We start from the raw sequence: 20,425 nt of genomic DNA on the forward strand, positions 1-20,425 counted from the left end.
CTGCCTTGAGGGATGCAGGTTCCCAGGACTAAGAAGGTCTCCTGGGGAGACAGATCCTTTATAGTGACCACCACCAAACTATGGAATAGTCTTCCACACCATATCAAAACTTGTACTTCCCTTCTCTCTTTCCGTAAACAGATAAAGACCTGGCTGTTCAAGCAATAACTACTCATGGACTAGTTCAGTGGACACTCAGCGCCGAGACACCCTCGGGTATTTGTGCGCTTAGAAATTTCCCAAATAAATAAATAAATAAATAAAATCAGGTTGAAAAACAAGAGGAGAACCTGTGATAGGTCCACAGATTCTCCTCAGATCCAAGTAACTGTACCACCTCCCATTCGACTGGCCAGTCTCAAAATTGTATGCTGGGGATCCTAATAGGATTCAAAGGTTTCTGACTCAGACATTCCTACATTTTCTGGTAAACTTGCTTCCATTATTACCAATCAGTCTTTTGTGACTTTTTTCCATTTTGTGGGTTTGATAGGAGACGGAGCTACTTGGGTAATTCCTTTGGTTAAGTCTATTTATCCTATTTTGTCTGATTGGAATGAATTTAGAAGAGAATTTGAAAGAGTTTTAGATAGACGTGCTACATTGTTTAGTGCTGGTAAGGAGCTGCTGGAGCTCCAACAGAGGAAAAAAGACTTGCTTAAATACTTGACTACGTTTAACCATTTAATGGCTGAAACGACATGGCCAGAGGAAAAACGTGTGTCATTATATTTCCAAGGTTTAAGGGACGCCCTCAAAGACGTATTCGCACAAATAGAACTCCAACCATCAAACTGTACAGACCTGTTTAATTTGGCTTTAAGACTAGATCACAAAATGACCAGGAGTCAGACAAAACAGAGGTGAAAGGAATATACTAAGATTTGATGGCGATGTTTGAAGACCAGTGCATGGTGGGGAAGAAAGGGCTGAGCCTATAGAAATAGGAGCAGTACGGTCTCCACCATCTAGAGAAGGAAAGGAAGCTCACTGGCAAAATGGGCAGGGCATGTACTGTCGTAAAAAAGACAATTCATCAGGGAACGTACAGTTAAACCAAAAGGTTCCATTCCAGTTTGTGGGGGGAAGAAAGTATCAGTTACGGTTTGAACAGAAATCTGGTATGATTTCTTGCTTGCTAAGAAAATGACAGGTGGATAAAATCTTCCCTCAATGACACTCTCCACCTCCAAAGAAACTATGTCTCACATATTGGTTCCCATGATTATACAGGGGAAGGGTGAGTCATTTCAGACCTTGGTGATGATCGATTCTTGAGCAACTGGTAATTTAATCTTTAAGGGTCACTGGATCAGTTAGAGCTATCTGAGATACTGATATCCAAGCCAGAAACTATCCTAGCGGTAGATGGTAAGCCATTAGAGTCAGGCCCAAAATGGAACAAACAGGCCCCTGCTACTTATCATTTGTGGCTAAATCACAATGGCACAAAGGAAATAGTCCTGAATATCATCAATGCCCTCCAGTATGGGGTAATTCTAGGGCATGCCTTGGCTATGGACACGCAACCCCATGATAGATTGGATGAATAAAATAGTCAGTTCTCAATCCACTGAATGTAAAACACTGTGCAGAAGACCCTTTTTGTCATACATAGCAGCACTATGTCACACTCTACAGAGAGCCACCGCAGCCAAATAAGACACTGAGTTGCCCGCTTGTTATGAGAAATATCAGGATGTGTTTAGCGAAGCAAAAGCAGAGATTCTTTCCCTGCATAGGACATATGATTGTCGAAATGACCTCATACCAGGGGCTATGATACCATCTTGAAGAGTGTATGCTTCATCAAAGACAGAAACACGTCATCTGAGGGACCACCTAGATCATTCCACAGCCAATGTTTTTTTCTGTGCGTCCCGCACTCCAGCTACCTCTCCTTGTCAGAACCCATCAAGGACGACACTGACGAGACGATCTTGCGAGAGACTTCAACTCCCATGAGTCTCTGCAATGCTCACGTCTATGACGACCTCGCGCTCCTGGTTGGGCGTACTTCTTCCTACACTAGAGAACAGCGGTGGCCAATTACTCTTCCTGCTGAGCCGAGTACGTGAGGTCTGGTAAGGGTGCTCTATGCACTGCGTTTCTTGATATTTGCTTTTGTGCTCTTTCATTGCGTTGCTCAGCGAAAGCGGCAATTCGTTGGCACGTTTGTTATTCACGGCTTTCCTGTTGGTTGAACCGTCTTCCGGTTCTTGCAGGTAAGACGATTCTTTACTCAGCTGCTTTCCCATTGGATGAACCGCTTTCTAGGTTTGTGCGGGTGAGCAGAATTACTTTGCCTACAGTCCCGACTCCACGTAGGAGTTAATTGGTTCGAGGTTGCTGTTGTGTTGCTTACTTCTGTTCTGCTCCTTTAACCACATACATTCCTTCCTATGTCATTGCTGAATGTAGAACCTTGCATATGTCATTCTGATGTGCATTCTTTGTAAGAGTCAGTTATCCATTGATGCTGATCTATGCTGGATTAATTGTACTGTGCTCTTCGATTAAATGAGCTTCTACCTTAATCATCCTTGAATTTATCTTCATTTCACTGGCGACGGGATTCGAAGAGCAGAACCCACGTGGATGCCTGATCTAATTTGGGATTTCATCTTATTTCCTCAATTCTCTAAGAAGGACTTCATCCAACCTTGGACTTGGTAATTATACTGTATTCTCCATTTACCTTGGATCAATCTTATATGCTCTTGCATATCGTAATTTTTAAGCGCTTAACTTTTAAATACGAGCCTTTTTTTGCGAATAGAGTAACAAGAACTTTGACTTTAACTTCTCCTTTAAAAATCAGCATTTCGTTTCACAGAAACGACATTGTCCTAATGGATTTGGTGACATTAAGAAAGCGTTTTTTTTGTTGTTACCGCTTTTATCGAGAAGCGTCTTAAGTTGTTAAGCGTTACCGTTATTTAATACGCTTGCCTATTCGCATTCTGCTCGCTCCAGCGCTCGCATTAATTTTGAAGGTAAACATTTCTGACCGACTATTTGCTCCAGCGCGCACATCAGTTTCGAAGGTAAACAATTCTAACCAACGTACCTTTGCTGTGCCACGGTGTTCCTTCGTCAAAGCTTCTTCAACATTCCGCTGTGAATTCTGGGAGTTTCGCTGTGAATTCTGGGAATTACGTGTGACGTAACACGTAACGGCGGCCATTTTAGTAAAGTTTGAAGGCGCGGACACCGCCGTTTCATGGTTTGCTGATAACTTCAACAAAAACAGTTCTACCTTAGAAACGGAGCAACTAAATGGATTATTTTTATAGCGGTTTACCTTAACGGTGATTCGCACACCTTGTCCTACCGGATTAGCGAGTTACTGTCGGCGGTGATTCGCAAAAGAGAAGAAAAGAATCAGTGCAATTTCAACAGCGTTTTACAAGTAACAGTGATTCGCACACTTTCTCTACTTTCAAGCGAGTTACCATCCACGGTGATTCGCACACCTTGTCATTGTAATATTTTATTATTGATTTACAGTACATTTTGATTAGTTGATTTACAGTACATTTTTTTTTATTGCATAGCTTTCATTGTAAGTGTGTTTTAACACAGTTAATGATAGATTTAAAGCATTAATCCAGCTAATTTTACATTCCGTTGAATTATTGTAGCAGTAGGTTAATTTAGGATGACTCAACCTAACTACAATATTAGTCCTCCTCAGGCATTTTGGGTTTCTGGTAATGAACCACCACTTAAGTGGTTGGAATGGAAACCTTATTTTTGTAATTACATTGATGCATTAGATGAGGAGGGAAAAATGTCTCATGCTCAGAAAAAGAGACTTCTTCTTCATTCTTTAGGTCCTGTTGGACTAAAAGTTTATGAAACTATGACTAAACCCTCCTTTCCTGGTGATTTAAATGTTTATATGTTAGCACTTCTACATTTAGACACTTATTTCGCTCCTAAAGTGTGTATTGGCGTAACAAGGTATAAATTTTTTTCTAGGAAACAGACTAAAGAAGAAAACATTGATCATTTTTTAGCTGATTTGAAGAAATTATCCTTGGATTGCAAATTTGGTGTTATACAAGAAGAGTTAATTAGAGACCAAATCGTTATGCATTCTTACAATACCTCCATACAGGATAGGTTATGGATAAATGGGGACTCTCCTCTTGATGATATTCTTGCCATCGCACGCAAGGCAGAAATGTCTGGCAGATGCGCTAATGTGATAAAAAAGGATAATAGTGCTATGTCCAATGATGTAGTTTGCAAAATTAACGCTACGGACAGGAAAAAGTTTAACTATAGTTCTAGGCAATCCTTTGGCCCTAACAACAAATTTTCTAAACATCCTCAGCCTTCCTCAAATGCTAAACTTAAATGTTATAGATGCAACAGTTTAGACCATTTGGCTGACTTTAAAGGATGTCCTGGGTTGAAAACCAAGTGTTCTAGTTGTGGGTTGAAAGGTCATTTAACGAAAGCATGTAATAGGAAAAAGAGAAGCAAAGTTAATTTCGTTAATGACATTGATGAGGAAGAGAATTTTGAAAATGATGTTGAAGATAACCTAGTGATGAATGTCCATGATAAGTTGGTTTTAAGAATAAGAGATGAGGACATGGTTAACAAACCTATTTGTACAATGAGTATTGGTGGTGTGGTTGTAAAAATTTATGCCGATTCGGGCTCACCTTATACCATTGTTAATGAAGATATGTGGAAATCCTCATTTATTCAACAGGTGGGGGAGAAATTATTACCATCAGATATCCACCCTGAAGGTTATTTAGGAGACCCTATTTCTATACTGGGTTTTCGTTGGTTTGTTTTCAGGTTCAAAGACAGGGAATGTAGAGGGAAATTGTACATTTCAAAGAAAGGACCACCTGTTTTAGGGTGGTTCGACCAAAAACAACTCCACATTATCTTGGATCCTAATAGTAAAGAACAAGTCTTAGTAGTTGATGACTGTTCTATAGTTACAGATAGCATTTTAAAGAAATTTCCAAAGGTTTTTAGTAAAACCTTGGGAAATTTAATTGGTTTTGAACATAAAATCATACTAAAGGATGATGCTTGTCCAAAAGTGCACAAGTGTAGAAATGTGCCTATTTTGGTGAGAGATGAAGTCAGTAAAGAACTGGATAAACTTGTGTCTACTGACATCATAGAACCTATTGAGGCGAGTGAATGGGTTTCGCCAATTGTCGTCGCAAGACGGAGCAACGGCAAAATCAGGTTGTGTGTAGACCTAAGGTATTTAAACAACAACATTGTGGTTGATAAATTCCCACTTCCCAAAATCAATGAGATGGTCTCTAGTGTTGGTAATGCCCAGTGGTTCTCTACCATAGACCTGTCATCTGCATACCACCAGATCTCTCTGTGCCCTGATTCAATGAAGTTTACGTCTTTTGTGACACCTTTTGGATGCTTCCGTTATAAACGCATGCCGTTTGGCTTAGCCTCAGCGGCTGCTGTTTTTCAACGGCTTATGTACCAATTATTCAAGGGAGAGAAAGGTGTCAGATATTTTCAAGACGATATTCTGGTCTTTGGAGACGATGAGAATGAGCACTTATCAAGGCTACATAAAGTTTTGAATATTCTTGAAAGCAAGGGTCTTACAGTTGAACATTCCAAATGTAAATTTGCTCAGAAAAGTGTAACTTATTTAGGCCATATCATTGACGCAGAAGGGGTTAAACCCAAACCCTCTTTGGTTTCTGCAATCTCCGAGGCTCCTATTCCTGCAAGTAAAGATGACATCAAGTCGTTCTTAGGAATGGCTGAGTTTTGCTCAAAATATGTTCCTAATTTTGCGAGTGTCTCATACAACATTCGGCAACTTTTAAAAAAAGGTGTGAAGTTCGAATGGTCAAAGTCTTGTGATGAAGATTTCTTGAATATTAAGAATGCTATTGCCCAGACCACTGCTTTGCACAGTTTTGATCCATCTTTCGAGAATGTAATTACCACAGATGCAAGTAACAAGGGTTTGGGAGCGGTTTTAGTGCAGATTGATGAGAAGGGGAAGGAAAATATAATAGCCTATGCCTCTAGATCCCTTTCTCCTTGTGAAGAGAAGTACCCTATAATAGAAAGGGAGGCCTTAGCTTGTGCCTGGGCACTTGATCATTTCAAGTCTTTTGTATGGGGCAAAATGTGTTTGTTACGAAGTGACCACAAACCATTAGTAAAGATTTTGACTACCGAAGGAGTTATCAATGCTTCTGCTCGCCTGGCTAGGATTTCCATGAGGTTACAGAATTTTATATACAAGATTATTTATGTACCAGGTAAAAGCAACGTTCTGGCTGATTTTCTGTCAAGAATGCCTGTAATGTTAGAGGAAGTTGATAATAATGAGTGGAATGAATTACAAATTGCATATGTTCATGATGAAGGACTTTCAGCCTTTAACAAGGAAGAGTGGAACAAGGACTATCTCGCTGATGAATGCTTACAGAAAGTTATCTCTTTCACTATTGAGGGTTGGCCAGATAAAAAAGATGTTCTTGATGATAATTTAAAGCCTTTTTGGGAGATTAGGTCCGAACTCTCTGTTTCTCATGACACCTTATTAAGGGGTGAAAGAATCGTTCCCCCTGGTGGGTTGCGGGAAGGAATCATTGAACTTTGCCATGAAGGTCACCCTGGGATTGTTAGATCCAAATCCTTAGTAAAGAATTTATTCTGGTGGCCTGGTTGTGATTCTCAAATAGAAAAAATTGTTAGAGACTGTACCATTTGTGCTTCTGCAGACAAAACCTTGCGTACCTGCCGTCCTCCTATGTTGGAGTGTTCTCCTCCAGAATCTACTTGGGAATCGGTTTCCGTAGACATTATGGGTCCTGTTCAGGATCAGGATGGTTCTCAGAGGTATTTAATTGTAATCATTGATTTGTTTTCTAAATGGCCTGTGGTCAAAGTTGTAGAAAGAGCAGATACTGATTCTGTTTTAAGTTTTCTGGATGAAACTTTTGTCACTGAAGGTATTCCTTCTTGCATTCTCACCGATAATGGTGTTCAATTTTTATCAGTTAAGGCAAAAAGGTATTTTAGCAAACTTGGTATTAGACACAGTACTACGTCTCTTTACAATCCTAGTGGCAATGGTGTTGTGGAGCGTTTTAACAGGGTTTTGAAGAACACTATTCAACTTTCTATTAGTAACAATCTGGATTGGCAAACTCAGATTGGAAAGGTTGTTTGGAACTATCGCATTACTGTGAATGACTCTACAGGTATTTCTCCTTTTGTTTTGATGAAGGGTAGGAACCCACGTTCTAAAGCCATTCCCACTTGGTTATTTTCTGGTGAAATTGATCCCTACTCAAAAGATTTAGTTAAGGCACGGTTAGTTCAAGTCCACGATAAAAGTAAAAGATATCATGATTCGAGACATGGATCAAAGGAGGTGACAATAAATGTTGGTGACTGGGTCAGAATTAAAAAACCTTTCAAGGTACAGAAGGGTGAATCTTCTTTTTCTGAACCCTTCCAAGTTTTGGAAGTGTTGAAAAATTCTGTTAAACTCAGTAATGGGAAAGTTTGGAATTTAGGTAGAGTTGCCAGATGCAATCCTGATTCTTCTTTTAAGGTCGATGTTCCCAGTCGAGTGTGGAAACCTGAAGATTTGGAGGTTGATGACTCTAATAGTGATTTGGATTCTTCCCATGGCTCTGGAGTTGTGAGTTGCCCAAATTCGTGTGAAGTCCCAGATCAGAGTTTGGTTGTCACTGGTAGCAATAACTCAGATTCTCCCAGCGGTACTTCTGAGGAGTCAGTCGTCACCCCTAGGGAGGATTGTTTGGTTTCTGGTGAGGATTCTTCTCTCCGCCATTCCTCGAGGAAGAGGGTGGTTCCTTCGTGGCTTAAAGATTATATTACTAGTAACAGTTAAAGATCATATCACTAGTAACAGTCAGAGCTTTATCACAACCTTGTTAGGTTGCTGCATTTGTTTTATGTTGCTGCATTTGTTTTTTCATTATATGTTTCTTTTCTTTCTTTTTCCTTTTTTTCTTTTTATTATAGATAGGGGGATGTGTTGTGTTGCTTACTTCTGTTCTGCTCCTTTAACCACATACATTCCTTCCTATGTCATTGCTGAATGTAGAACCTTGCATATGTCATTCTGATGTGCATTCTTTGTAAGAGTCAGTTATCCATTGATGCTGATCTATGCTGGATTAATTGTACTGTGCTCTTCGATTAAATGAGCTTCTACCTTAATCATCCTTGAATTTATCTTCATTTCAGTTGCGTTCTCTCCCCGAGGATACATTTTCAAAGAGAGGCCGCCTTGATTACTTACTGAGATCCGTGCTGATAAATCAGTGCGGATAACGGAGGGGAGTTTGTGTTTACTGTTTCACTCCCTTCTGTTGCAAACCTTTGTTCTGAGAGGAATCAGAACGTGATGTACATTCAGGGAAAATCTATAAACTTAAACCCACTGAGGAGTTGGGTTGAGTCTGCCCTGTGTTAATGGAGCATCGCATGATTGATTTACTGAGTGTTTACACGCCTGTGCCTGGGCATTCTTATATTGTTTGGATACAGGGGATCCTGAATCTACCTACAGTCAGCCCTGCACCCCTGTAACGCACAGTGTGACACATCCTTGGGTAGGTTGTTAGAACCAAGAGACGGGTACTTGTGAATTTACAGAATATAGTGTTAATGTGTTGTCTCCTTCTCTTATATGTCTGCTATAAATTGATAACTAATCTATGCTGACAAAAAGAGAGAAGAGTACTTTCTTTTACAGGTATTTAAACCAGGTCATATAATCATAAGTGGAATTGAGAAAGGATCTGTAGTGTATCGTGACAGTGCATTACTTGAGTGTTCTTGTCTTTACAGGTCTCCCTCCCCGCTGTCCCCTTCTTTCCCTTCCCCCGCTTGATCACTTCATGGAGTCTGTATGTTAAGTCAGACCGAGGTGGACTATAACAAGCAACATATGACCCTGAGGATCCTAGGCTGCGACAGAGTTACTGGCCTACATATTTATATCCTCCCTGTCGCAAGTTGAAATGGCCACTTTGGAGGACGTCATAGCAGCTCTTACCTCAGTACAGACAGAACTGGGCCTCTAGGTCAGAAACAGCCAACTTACAGGCCGTTGTGGATAGAATACAAAGGAACCCTTTTAATGCAGGTGCTGAACAGGCACTACCTTTGATAGTAGAAGTACCTACACCAATTCCCCTAGCCACTCCTGAGAGATTCCACGGGGAGAGTTGTAAGGTAAAAGTATTCCTGATGCAGGTTATGCTGCATTTTTCGTGCAAGGTCAAGGCCTTTACTACCAACCACCCTAGAGTAGAATTCCTCATCTCTTATCTGGCAGGGGATGCTGCACAATGGGCTGTGCCTTTGGTAAGGAGAGACGACCCGTTAATATATGACTGGGACTCCTTTATCAGGGAATTTGAAAAGACCTTAAACCGTAGATCTGCCACCCTTTCAGCGGGTCGGGATCTGCTAGAATTACGTCAAGGAAGTCGGGACCTTATCACGTATCTGAACGACTTTCGCAGACTCATCACGGAGACAGAGTGGCCAGAGGCTAAACAGGCTGCTATCTTTCACCAAGGGCTAAGTGAGGAAATGAAAGACATCCTTGCGCAAATTGACCCCCAGCCAGTATCCTGCGAAGACTTGATAAGCCTCGTGTTAAGATTGGATCACAGACTCAACAAACGTAAAGGTGAACACAAAAGAAGGGAAAGTGGGTCCCCGAGGTTCGAGGCACCCTGCCAATCCGAAGGACAAACGTCTAACAAAACTGAGCCCATGGACATTAGCGCTGTTTCCCTTACCACCGAAAAGAGGGATTACCGAAGGAAGAAGGGGCTATGTATATATTGTGGCAAGAAGGGTCATTTCATCAGAGAATGTACCCTGAGAACGAAGTATCCTCGTACAAATAATAGAGAGATGTTGCCGGTTGCCTCCACGTCCTCTGCAGGAAACGCCAGAGCTTGAGGATTACAGAAGGGATTACCTCAAGCTATTCATATATCCCTTCCTTAGACAAAGACACCCTCAGTAAGACAGACCCTTTCTTTGTTAACATTCATTTTCTTATCAGAGAAGTTTGGTGTTCTGTGCCCGCCATGTTGGATTCCGGAGCAACAGGATGTTTCTTGACCAGGAACAAGCTAATACCCTGGGGCTTTTATTGCGAGAGAAAGAACTTCCTGAAGCTGTCTATGCAGTTGACGGCCGAAGATTGGATGCAGGTCCCATTCGATTCTGCACGGAAGAACTGGATGTACTACACAAACTTGACCACCAAGAAAGATTAGTTTTCAACGTCATAACTGAACCACAATATGGCATTATTTCGGGATTACCGTGGTTGAGGAAACATAATCTTCAGGTGAATAGGATGGAGGAAACTGTTTCCTTCGTATCAGATTACTGCATACAAACACTGCCTTAAAGAAAGAAATATTCCGGCTACTACATTGGCAAAACAACATCATATCGCCACGGCAATTGAACACCCCGTGTTATTACCGGATGAATACCAAGATCTCGCAGATGTCTTCAATGAGAAGATAGCTGAAACATTACCACCCCGTAGGCAATATGACTGTCAAGTTGATTTACTACCTGGGGCGGTCATACCTTCGGGGAGAGTATATGTCTTGACCGAACCGGAAAATCTCCATCTCCGTGAATATCTGGACAAATATCTGGCCTTGGGTTTCATCAGGGTTTCCAAATCGCCTGCAGCCTCTCCACTATTCTTCATACCTAAGGCTAACGGAGACCTACATGCTTACGTGGACTTTCGTTTACTCAATGCCATCACGGTAAAAAATTGGTATCCGTTGCCTCTCATTAACGTGTTACTGGAACAGGTGAAGAAGGCAGTCATTTACACCCACCTGGATTTAAATGGAGCTTACCATCTGGTAAGGATGAGTCAGGGCGACAAGTGGAAGACGGCATTTAAGACTCTCTTTGGGCTTTACGAATATCTGGTGATGCCATTCGGCTTATGCAACGCGCTGCCGTCTTCCAATACTTCCTCAACGATGTGCTAGGAGAGTTTCTTGACCATTTCGTGGTGGTCTATATTGATGATATTTTAATCTACTCATCTAACACGAGATCCATGACACACATGTACGTACCATTTTACAAACATTGAGAAGGCATCAATTATACTGTAAGATCGGTAAGTGCGAATTCAGCGTCACCACCGTTGAATTTCTAGGAGTCATGTTGACTCCTTGGGGTCAGGAAATGTCGGACCGCATGATACAGGCAGTAAAAGACTGGCCTACTCCCAAGACGGTTCGCGATATCCAGTGTTTCTTGGGGTTTGCAAACTTTTACTGCCGATTCATCTATCATTTTTCCAAGCTAGTAGCTCCTCTCACACGCCTTTTAAAGAAGAAGGTGGTGTTTTGTTGAACCGAGGAGGCCCAACAAGGATTTGAGGTGCTAAAGACCGCTATTGTATCTACCCCAGTGTTGAGACATGCAGATCCGGATCAGCCTTACATAGTGGAGGCAGATGGATCTGAGTATGCAGTAGGGGCGGTGCTTTCTCAACATCACCTTGACACACCTATATGTCCAGAAAACTCAATTCCGCCAAGCGCAATTATACCATCGAAGAGAAGGAGATGTTGGCCATTAGGAACGCATACAAGGAATGGAGACAGTACTTAATGGGATCGAAACACATCGTAACGGTCTTCACTGACCACCGCAACCTGCAATTCATGAAAGCTGCTAGACATTTAACACCTCGACGGCTGCGTTGGATGCTGTTCTTTGCAGAGTACAACTTCCTGGTGACCTTCCGCCCAGGGAGCAGGAACAGAAAGGCAGGCGTCTTAAGTCGCCAAGACACCCAGATAACTCATGAAGTCCTTCCTGAGAATACCATTGTGAATCCTCAAAATGTGATTTGTGCTACAGTCACAGAAAAATTCCTCAGAAGCATCAAACAGAATGTAACAAATAACCGATGGAAGGTATGGCTAGAGAACAACACAGTCTGGAAGGAAAAGGATGGTCTTCCAGTACGTGGGACCCAGTTGTTGCTGCCTAGCGATTCCTTAACTCTTTCTGTGCTGGTGACGAAACTACTCCATCACCAGCCATGTACGCGCTGTGCTAATGACGGAGTGGTTCCGTCACGGCCCGGCTGCCACGCCTGCGCGGCAGCGATCTTGCGCCTGCGCTGAGCATTCTATTGAGCGGGCAGGGCCGTGTCAGAACCACTCTGTCACAAGCACAGCGAGCCCATGGCTCATGACAGAGTGGTTCTGTCACGAGCATGGCAGCGCCACACGGCCCCCCACCCCCTAGCGCTGCGGCGGAATTACCACCGCAGCCAAGGGATTAAGGAAACAAGTGTTCTATTGGTGTCATGCTTTACCCACTGCAGGGCACAATGGCATAGAAAAAAACACTGAAAGAGTTCACCATCAGTTTTGGTGGACCAGGGTTTCTAGAGATGTAAAATGGTGGGTGAGCGAATGTACAGTATGTTGCCATATGAAGACGACACACAAACCAAGAGGACTTTTGAGGCCTCTACCTACCCCGGTCCAACCTTGGAAAAGAATCTCACTTGACTTCCTGGTAGAGATGCCACCCGACAAGGGACATAGAGTCATACTCGTAGTAGTGGATTCTTTGACCAAACTAGCTCACTTCATTGCTTGCAAAAAGATACCTACGGTGGGCGAGCTAGCTCAAATATTGTTATAGAACATAGTTCGATTACATTACATGGACTTCCTTAAGTGGTAGTGTCAGACAGGGGAACCCAATTTACGGCCAACTTCTCGAAAAAGTAGTGCTCCGCCCTGCAAATCACTTCTGATCTTTCTGCAAGTTTCCATCCCCAGACCGATGGCCACACCAAAAGGGTCAATCAGACTTCGAAACAATATCTCAGATGCTATGTGGATGTCACAACAGAGGCATGGGTGGACAGTCTATGGTTGGCGGAAGTGGCATATAACAGCGCGTTACACTGCTCACTAAACACACACCGTTTCACTGCACTTATGGGTATCACCCTTGTTACACCCCCTTCCAGCATCCTATGGGCCAGGGATCTGTGCCCGAGGTGCAGGAACGCATTTCGCACATTCAAAAGACACTACAACGAGCTCGTAAGGAACTACAGAAATCTAAAAAAGTGTATAAAGCTTATGCAGATAAACATAGGCGAGAAGGGCCTGCATACAAACAAGGGCATTACGTGTGGTTATCCACCAAAAACATCAGATTTAGTGTCTTTAATCCCCGCTACATCGGCCCCTACAAAATAATCAAATTGATTAACCCAGTGGTGGTGAAACTGGCTTTACCATCTTCCCTGCACATTCATCTTGCCTTTCATGTTTCGCTACTCAAACCCACATATTCAGGGACAAGAAAGAAGCTAGCTCTGGTGACAGTGGATGGGAGGTAGAGCATGAGGTGAGAGGTATTCTGGACTCAAAAATACACTGCACCAGGTTGTGGTATCTAGTTGCCGGGAAAGGTTATGGCAACGAAGAAAATTCATGGGAACCCGCTACTGTGGTTCATGCTCCTCGATATGTTTGTTTGTTCCACAAGCATTTCCCTCTTAAACCCTGCTTCTGTCAGAGTTCTTTGGGAGAGGGATGTACTGTCAGAACCCATCAAAGACGACACTGACGAGGCAATCATGCGAGAGACTTCAACTCCCATGAGTCTCTGCAACGTTCATGTCTATGATGTCATCGTGCTCCTGGTTGGGCGTATTTCTTCCTACGCAAGAGAACCGTGGTTGCCGGTTACTCTTCCCGCTGAGCCGAGTCCGTGAGGTCTGGTAATGGTGCTCTATGCACCGCCTTTCTTGATATTTGCTTTTGTGCTCTTTCATCAAGTTGCTCAGTGGAAGCGGCAATTTGTTGACACTTTTGTTATACACAGCTTTCATGTTGGGTGAACCGTCTTATGGTACTTGCAGGGAAGACGATTCTTTACTCAGCTGCTTTCCCGTTGGATAAACCGCTTTCTAGGTTCGTGCGGGTGAGCAGAAGTACTTTGTCTACATTCCCGTATCCACGTAGGAGTTAATTGGTTCGAGGTGGCGTTCTCTCCCCGAGGATAAGTTCTCAAAGAGAGGTCACCTTGATTACTTAGTGAGATCCGTGCTGATATATTCGTGCTGATAATGGAGGGGAGTTTGTGTTTACTGTTTGACTCCCTTAATACAGTTGCAAACCATTGTTCTGAGAGGAATCAGAACGCGATGTACATTCAGGGAAAATCTATAAATTTAAACCCACTGAGGAGTTGGATTGAGTCTGCCCTGTGTTAATGGAGCATTGCATGATTGATTTGCTGAGTGTTTAAACGCCTGTGCCTGGGCATTCTTATATTGTTTTGATACAGGGGATCCTGAATCTACCTACTGTCAGCCCTGCAGCACTGTAAGGCACAGTGCCACACATCCTTGGGTAGGTTGTTAGAACCAAGAGACAAGTACTTGTGAATTTACAGGATATAGTGTTAATGTGTTGTCTCCTTCTCTTAGATGTGTGCTACGAATTGATAACCAATCTATGCTGACAAAAAGAGAGAAGAGTATTTTCTTTTACAGGTATTTAGACCATGTCATATAATCTTAAGTAGAATTGAGATAGGACCTTGAGTGTATCATGACAGTGCAATACCTGAGTGTTCTTGTCTTTACCGGTCTCCCTTCCCGCTGTCCCCTTCCTTCCCTTAACCTGCTTGATCACTCCATGGAGTCTGTATGTTAAGTCAGAACGTGGTGGTATCGAGAGGTGGACCATAACGAGCAACATACGACCCTAAGGATCCTAGGCTGCGACACTCCTCTTTTTTTCATATCAAAGGCAAATGGTGATCTTTGTACCTGTATAGATTACTAGAAATTGAATGCTGACACAGTCAGGAACAGATACCCACTTCCTCTCATTTCCGTGTTATTGGATCAAGTGAAAAGTGCCAAAATCTATACAAAGTAGACCTAAGAGGGGCCTATCCTTTAGTAAGGATGAGGGAAAGGGATGAGTGGAAGACAGCATTTAAGACTAGATACAGGTTGTTTGAGTATACTGTATTGCCATTTGGGCTCTATAACGCCCCTCTGACATTTCAGTATTTACTTAATGATGCCCTAAAAGAGTTTTTAGACAGATTCTTGGTCATTTACATAGTCAACATTTTAGTGTATTTACCAGATGCAAACATTCATGTACAACATTTGATACAGGTGTTGCAGTGTTTGAGATACCATCATGTATTCTACAAAATCAGCACACGTGAATTTCATGTGAGGGAGGTGGAGTTATTTGGAGTCATTCTAAGTCTGTTGGGGTTACAAATGGCTGAGAGAAATATTAGAGCAATCCATGCATGGCAGGCGCCTCAGTGTGTGAGAGACGTGCAGTGTTTCTTAGAGTTTGCTATCTCTTATAGAACATTTTTCTCGTGTGGTGGCCCATATAACAAGATTACTGAGAAAGTTACTTTTGTTTGGACACCTGATGCTTACAAAGCCTTTGAATATCTAAAGAAAGTCTTTACATTAGCACACATATTGTCGCACTCTTAACCAGAAGAACACTACAATGTTGAGGCGGATGCCTCTAATGAGGCAATTGGTGCAGTATTGTTGTAAATAGATTTACAAACAGGGCAGTTGCATCCCGTAGCATATATGTAAAAAAAAACGGAATCCTGCCGGGCAGAACTACACAAAGGCTGAAAAAGAATTTCTAGCTATTTAAAGAGCCTTTTCTGAATGGATTCAATACCTGTGGTGGGCTTGTCATTCGGTGACTGTATCCATGAATCATTGGAATCTGCTATATATGAGACGCCCAACATCTATCCCAATGTCAAATGCGTTAGATGCTTTTCCTTGCATTTATGATTTTTTAGTCACTTTCCTTCCTGGAATTTATAATCATGAGGCACATGGACAAAAGCAAAAAGTCGAGGGAAAGTCTCCTAGAAAGGACTATTTCCAACAGGGCACTTTAATAGTTAGTGAGTGAAATAATCATTGATGAATTATCTTGGAAACCAAAATGTGTTTAGTATGTAAGATTCCTCCAAAATGTGTGATATACAATATAAAAGTGCTTAAGAAGGTCTGAATAAGAATAAATTAGCTTACCTGTTGTTTGTTTGAATTGCAGTAGTTTTTCGTGTTAGCCATAAGGAAGAATGTCTGAAACCAGACGTAAGCCCCCCAAGAAAGATTACAGTGTGATAGGCACATATCTAGCTAGAAAGCAATATAGAAGTTATCTTATAATAAAGTTGAGAGATGACATTAATTGTCCTTGTTTTTCTTTTACAGATCTTCTTCCTTGCAGTTCTTTATCCCTATACCCTTTCCCTCACTCAGTGACTCCAAGCTTCTGTGCCTTTATGGTATGTGGAATTGGACGATTTAGGGGTGGACTAAATCTGAGTATCACACTTATTCAGAGGAGCTGTTACCTATTAAGATTCTGACAAAAGTTAAAAGGGCCGATATATTTTTGAAAGAGGGCATTCAGTCAGCCTTAGCCAATAACATCCAAGTGGAAGAATTTTTGAAAAACAAAATTTGGGGCTTCCATAACACCACACACACTGTTACAGGTTTTCCCCTTATAATTTGATGAGAAGTAGAATTATTCCTACCATGGCTTCTCCCAACATAAGTAACTTAGGTGTGTGTGGAACTAAGACACAGTGTGATGAGTTAGGAAAAAAACATACAAAAAGCTAGGAATAATCTACAAGATAAACAGATTAATTGTAAAAACAATTTTGATAAAGTGAATAAGACAACACTTAGTCAGCATTGGTGATTGAGTATTAAGATCCAAACCCATCATTGCTCACAAGGATGAATGAAAGTTTTTAGATCCGGCGCCGGTATTAAAAGTTATTTATAGTGCTGTACTGGTATACAAAAATTATGTTGAAATAAAAGTGCTATTGTTGTCCTTAAATCAAGACAAGATAGGGTCTGGCAAAATCGAAAAAAACAGGTGCAGTGCAAAATAAAATATATTTTGATGATAATATGCTAAAAAAATCAGCAAGGACAATGTTTTACATGCACTGAAAGCGCTAGGAAGCAGCATCCCAAACCACAAGTGGTCTGACAAAGGAGTTGAATGTTCAAAAACAAAGGTTAATGAACATCATGATTGTATTGGTGGTTTTAGGGAATTGCCACAGAGGACACAAAGGGGCCCATTATGATGTCGGGCAGATTGCCCCCGCCAGGCTAGCGGTAGCCTCCGCCGGCCTGGTGGGGGCAATCCTCCCGACATCATCACCAGAATTCCCCTCCGCCATATTCAGATGGCGGGGGGGGCCACGGCGGACGGAAAGACCGTGTGACGCTTTTCCGCCCCGGTCCCCTTGCGGCCGGGGCGGAAAAGGAATAATATGGTGGCGGTGTCTAATAGACACCACCAGACATATTATGATGGACCAAAGGAGATGCCTTTATGTGGCGGCGATGCCGCCACGAAAAGGCATGCGGTCTTCACTCTGGGGGCCCCCTGCACGCCCCCAGAGTGAAGGTGAGTAGGGGGGTGCACATGGGGGGTACATGTGGTACACCCCAGCATTTGCATACAAGAAGCAGCAGGCACCGCGCGGTGCCTGCCGCTTCTTGTATGCAAATGCATACATTCATTTTTGACATTGTGGCGGGCGGAGAGCACCGCCCGCCACAATGTTAAAACTGAGGGATGCGCCCGCCATTGTGGCGGGCGCATCCTAATTCCACCATCGGGACCCTCGCCCTTATGGCGGGCGGTCCCTAGTCCCGAAAGTATGGCGGGAGGACTAAGTCCGCTTGTCATCCTAATGACCCCCAAAATGTTATCGCAAAAAATTATTGGTGATCCTAATGATGATGTTTCTGTTAATGTACAACAAGATCATATTGTTAAGGAACATTAACTAATTCAAGACAAGGGGTATTCATTAGAATATCCAGAAACCTTTATTGATTGTGCATCATTGATATGTAAATTAACGAGAGAAGAGAAAATTCCAAAGAAACTGTAAGATTTTGTTTTATATTGGTTGATTTTGTATTTATTATTTTCTTTCATATAATTTTAGGCTGTATACTATAAACATTTAATTAGTTACTTAATTTTGCATTAAAAGAAAGCACGTTGTAGGGTTATGTTATTGCCTAATGGCAGGAACGTTCTACATGGATTGTTGGGAGTACAGTGCAATGATGCGGGTGCCAGAGGGCAGTTGGACTCTGTACAACCATGGCTGAGGAAGTTGTGTGCTGCGCTCTTCACCCATGGGTTTTAATATTGTGGTAACTTAATAAAACAAATTGCACCCAGCTGTTGCACTTGTAGAATCATAATTTCAACAGTGTCACACCCGGCAGGATCGTAATGAGGCCATAAGTCCGGTTCACTGGAAAAAAGAGCCGGTGCCCACCGCCTCAAATGAAGCCCTGTAAAGATGGCATTAGATGTTTGAAGCCCTGGAAAGATGGCGTTAGATCAGTGTCATCTACAGCTGCGTCGAGGCATGCCTCCTCCAGGAGTAGAGCGGCTGTGGTACTGTGTCTATGGTGTTTCTAGAATTCATCACCCAATAAATGCTCCTGGAATCTTTGGGAGGCAAGTAGTGATTTTGAAAAAAGGGTCACGTGTGTTTTTTTATAGGCAATAATGGAGAACAGACTGCAATTTCTGTCTGCGGAAGCACATCGTGCAAACCTCGAAACCGCAGCCCAACGTGAAGAAAAGCACAGATGGCAGTATTTATTTACCACCATCATTTTTACAGGCTTCAAGGGTCTCTTTCCACTTGGAAAGGGCTCCAGGGCTTTGGAAAATATCACAATTTACACATGTAAACAAAATGCAAACGAGCAAAAAATCACACATCAACGGAAGAAACCTGCGGGGAATATTACTTCTCGGGGAGACGCCAGTCAAGTGGAAGCTGATGCTTAATCAGAGCTATTTCTTTATTAAACATGTTTTTATAGCACCAACAATACACCTCGAACAGCTTCCGAGCACTGTAGCCAGAACAAATATATTCAAAATTAATCCATTTGTTCTAAGTTTAGGAACTGAAACATTACATACCTGTGGCCCCTTGAGCCTTAGTGACCTGTTAGCTTGTCCAGACTTTCTGGGGATTGACATTTCATATTATTTCATTAAAACCAAAGAGCCAAGTAAATGTTTCAAACTGTATTGTATTGTATATGCAAAAATTTTGTTTTCAATAAAATACTTTGAAATAAAAAAAAACTTTTATGAGAATGGGTAGTAATCTTATATATACCCTTGCATGCGTTTGTGAATAGGCCCTGAAACTTAAAAGCCCCTAATTGTGTTTGTACTAATTGTGTATGAAAATTCCCATGTTATTTCCATTTTAGATATTTTAGAGCTAGTTCACACAGACATTTAAGAGTATGTAAAAAAAGTGCTGCAGGAGTACTACTTTATGTCCTCCAAAATGCCCTTGCTATTAGGACTCAATATATTTTTAATGGCATTTTAAGTCAGCCTGGTTATCTCACTTATCCATTTTGTGGTTTTTAGGTTTTGCCTCGCGAAAAAGATGCGCAGAGCGCATCTTTTTGCGCAGGCAAAAACCTCTTGAGATCTATATGGGAGACAGGAACGGCCTCCGTCTTTCATTGGCTAGCTCCATAAATGGAGACTAGCCATTGAAAGACGGGCCTGTCCGTCAATGCCGGAGGAGACATGGGGGCGTTCCCGAGATTCTTTGGCTTTTGCCGACGTCACGCGACGTCAGGCGAAAGCCGGGAACGCCCCCGAATCTGTTCCGGCATTGCCGGCACCCGCCTTCCTGCTCCGGCCGTCTTCTGCGTCTCTCCTCCCCCTTTCCCGCCCCCTCCCGCCCTCCCGCTCATTAATACCTGCTGCAGTTCAAGAATGCTTCCGAACCTGGAGGCCAAATTAATGACAGGCCATTCTACGAGAATCCTATCAATGGAGTGCTTAACTTTCTGTAGATTTAACATCTGAAAGCATTTGATCATATCACTGGGCAGTGGAGACAACGGGGTCCGGTTTGCAGAATACACCATTTAAATCAGAATTTCGCCTTTGACAATAAATTATGACGTAATGCAGCTAACACAAATGTAACGTGTGAAACTGCAGACTGTTATGTTCAGCCAGGATTTTAGGACTGTTACTCTGCACTGTGAAATACTTTTTTTCGCATCAGAGTGGAGCTTCAGAGTGCAGAGTGGAGCTTCAGAGTGCAGATTCAGAGTGCAGAGTGGAGCTTCAGAGTGGAGCTTCAGAGTGCAGAGTGGAGCTTCAGAGTGCAGAGTGGAGCTTCAGAGTGCAGAGTGGAGCTTCAGAGTGGAGCTTCAGAGTGGAGCTTCAGAGTGGAGCTTCAG

The sequence above is a fragment of the Lissotriton vulgaris genome, chromosome 7 (genome assembly GCF_964263255.1).
Source record: "Lissotriton vulgaris chromosome 7, aLisVul1.2, whole genome shotgun sequence".
Lineage (NCBI taxonomy): Eukaryota > Metazoa > Chordata > Amphibia > Caudata > Salamandridae > Lissotriton > Lissotriton vulgaris.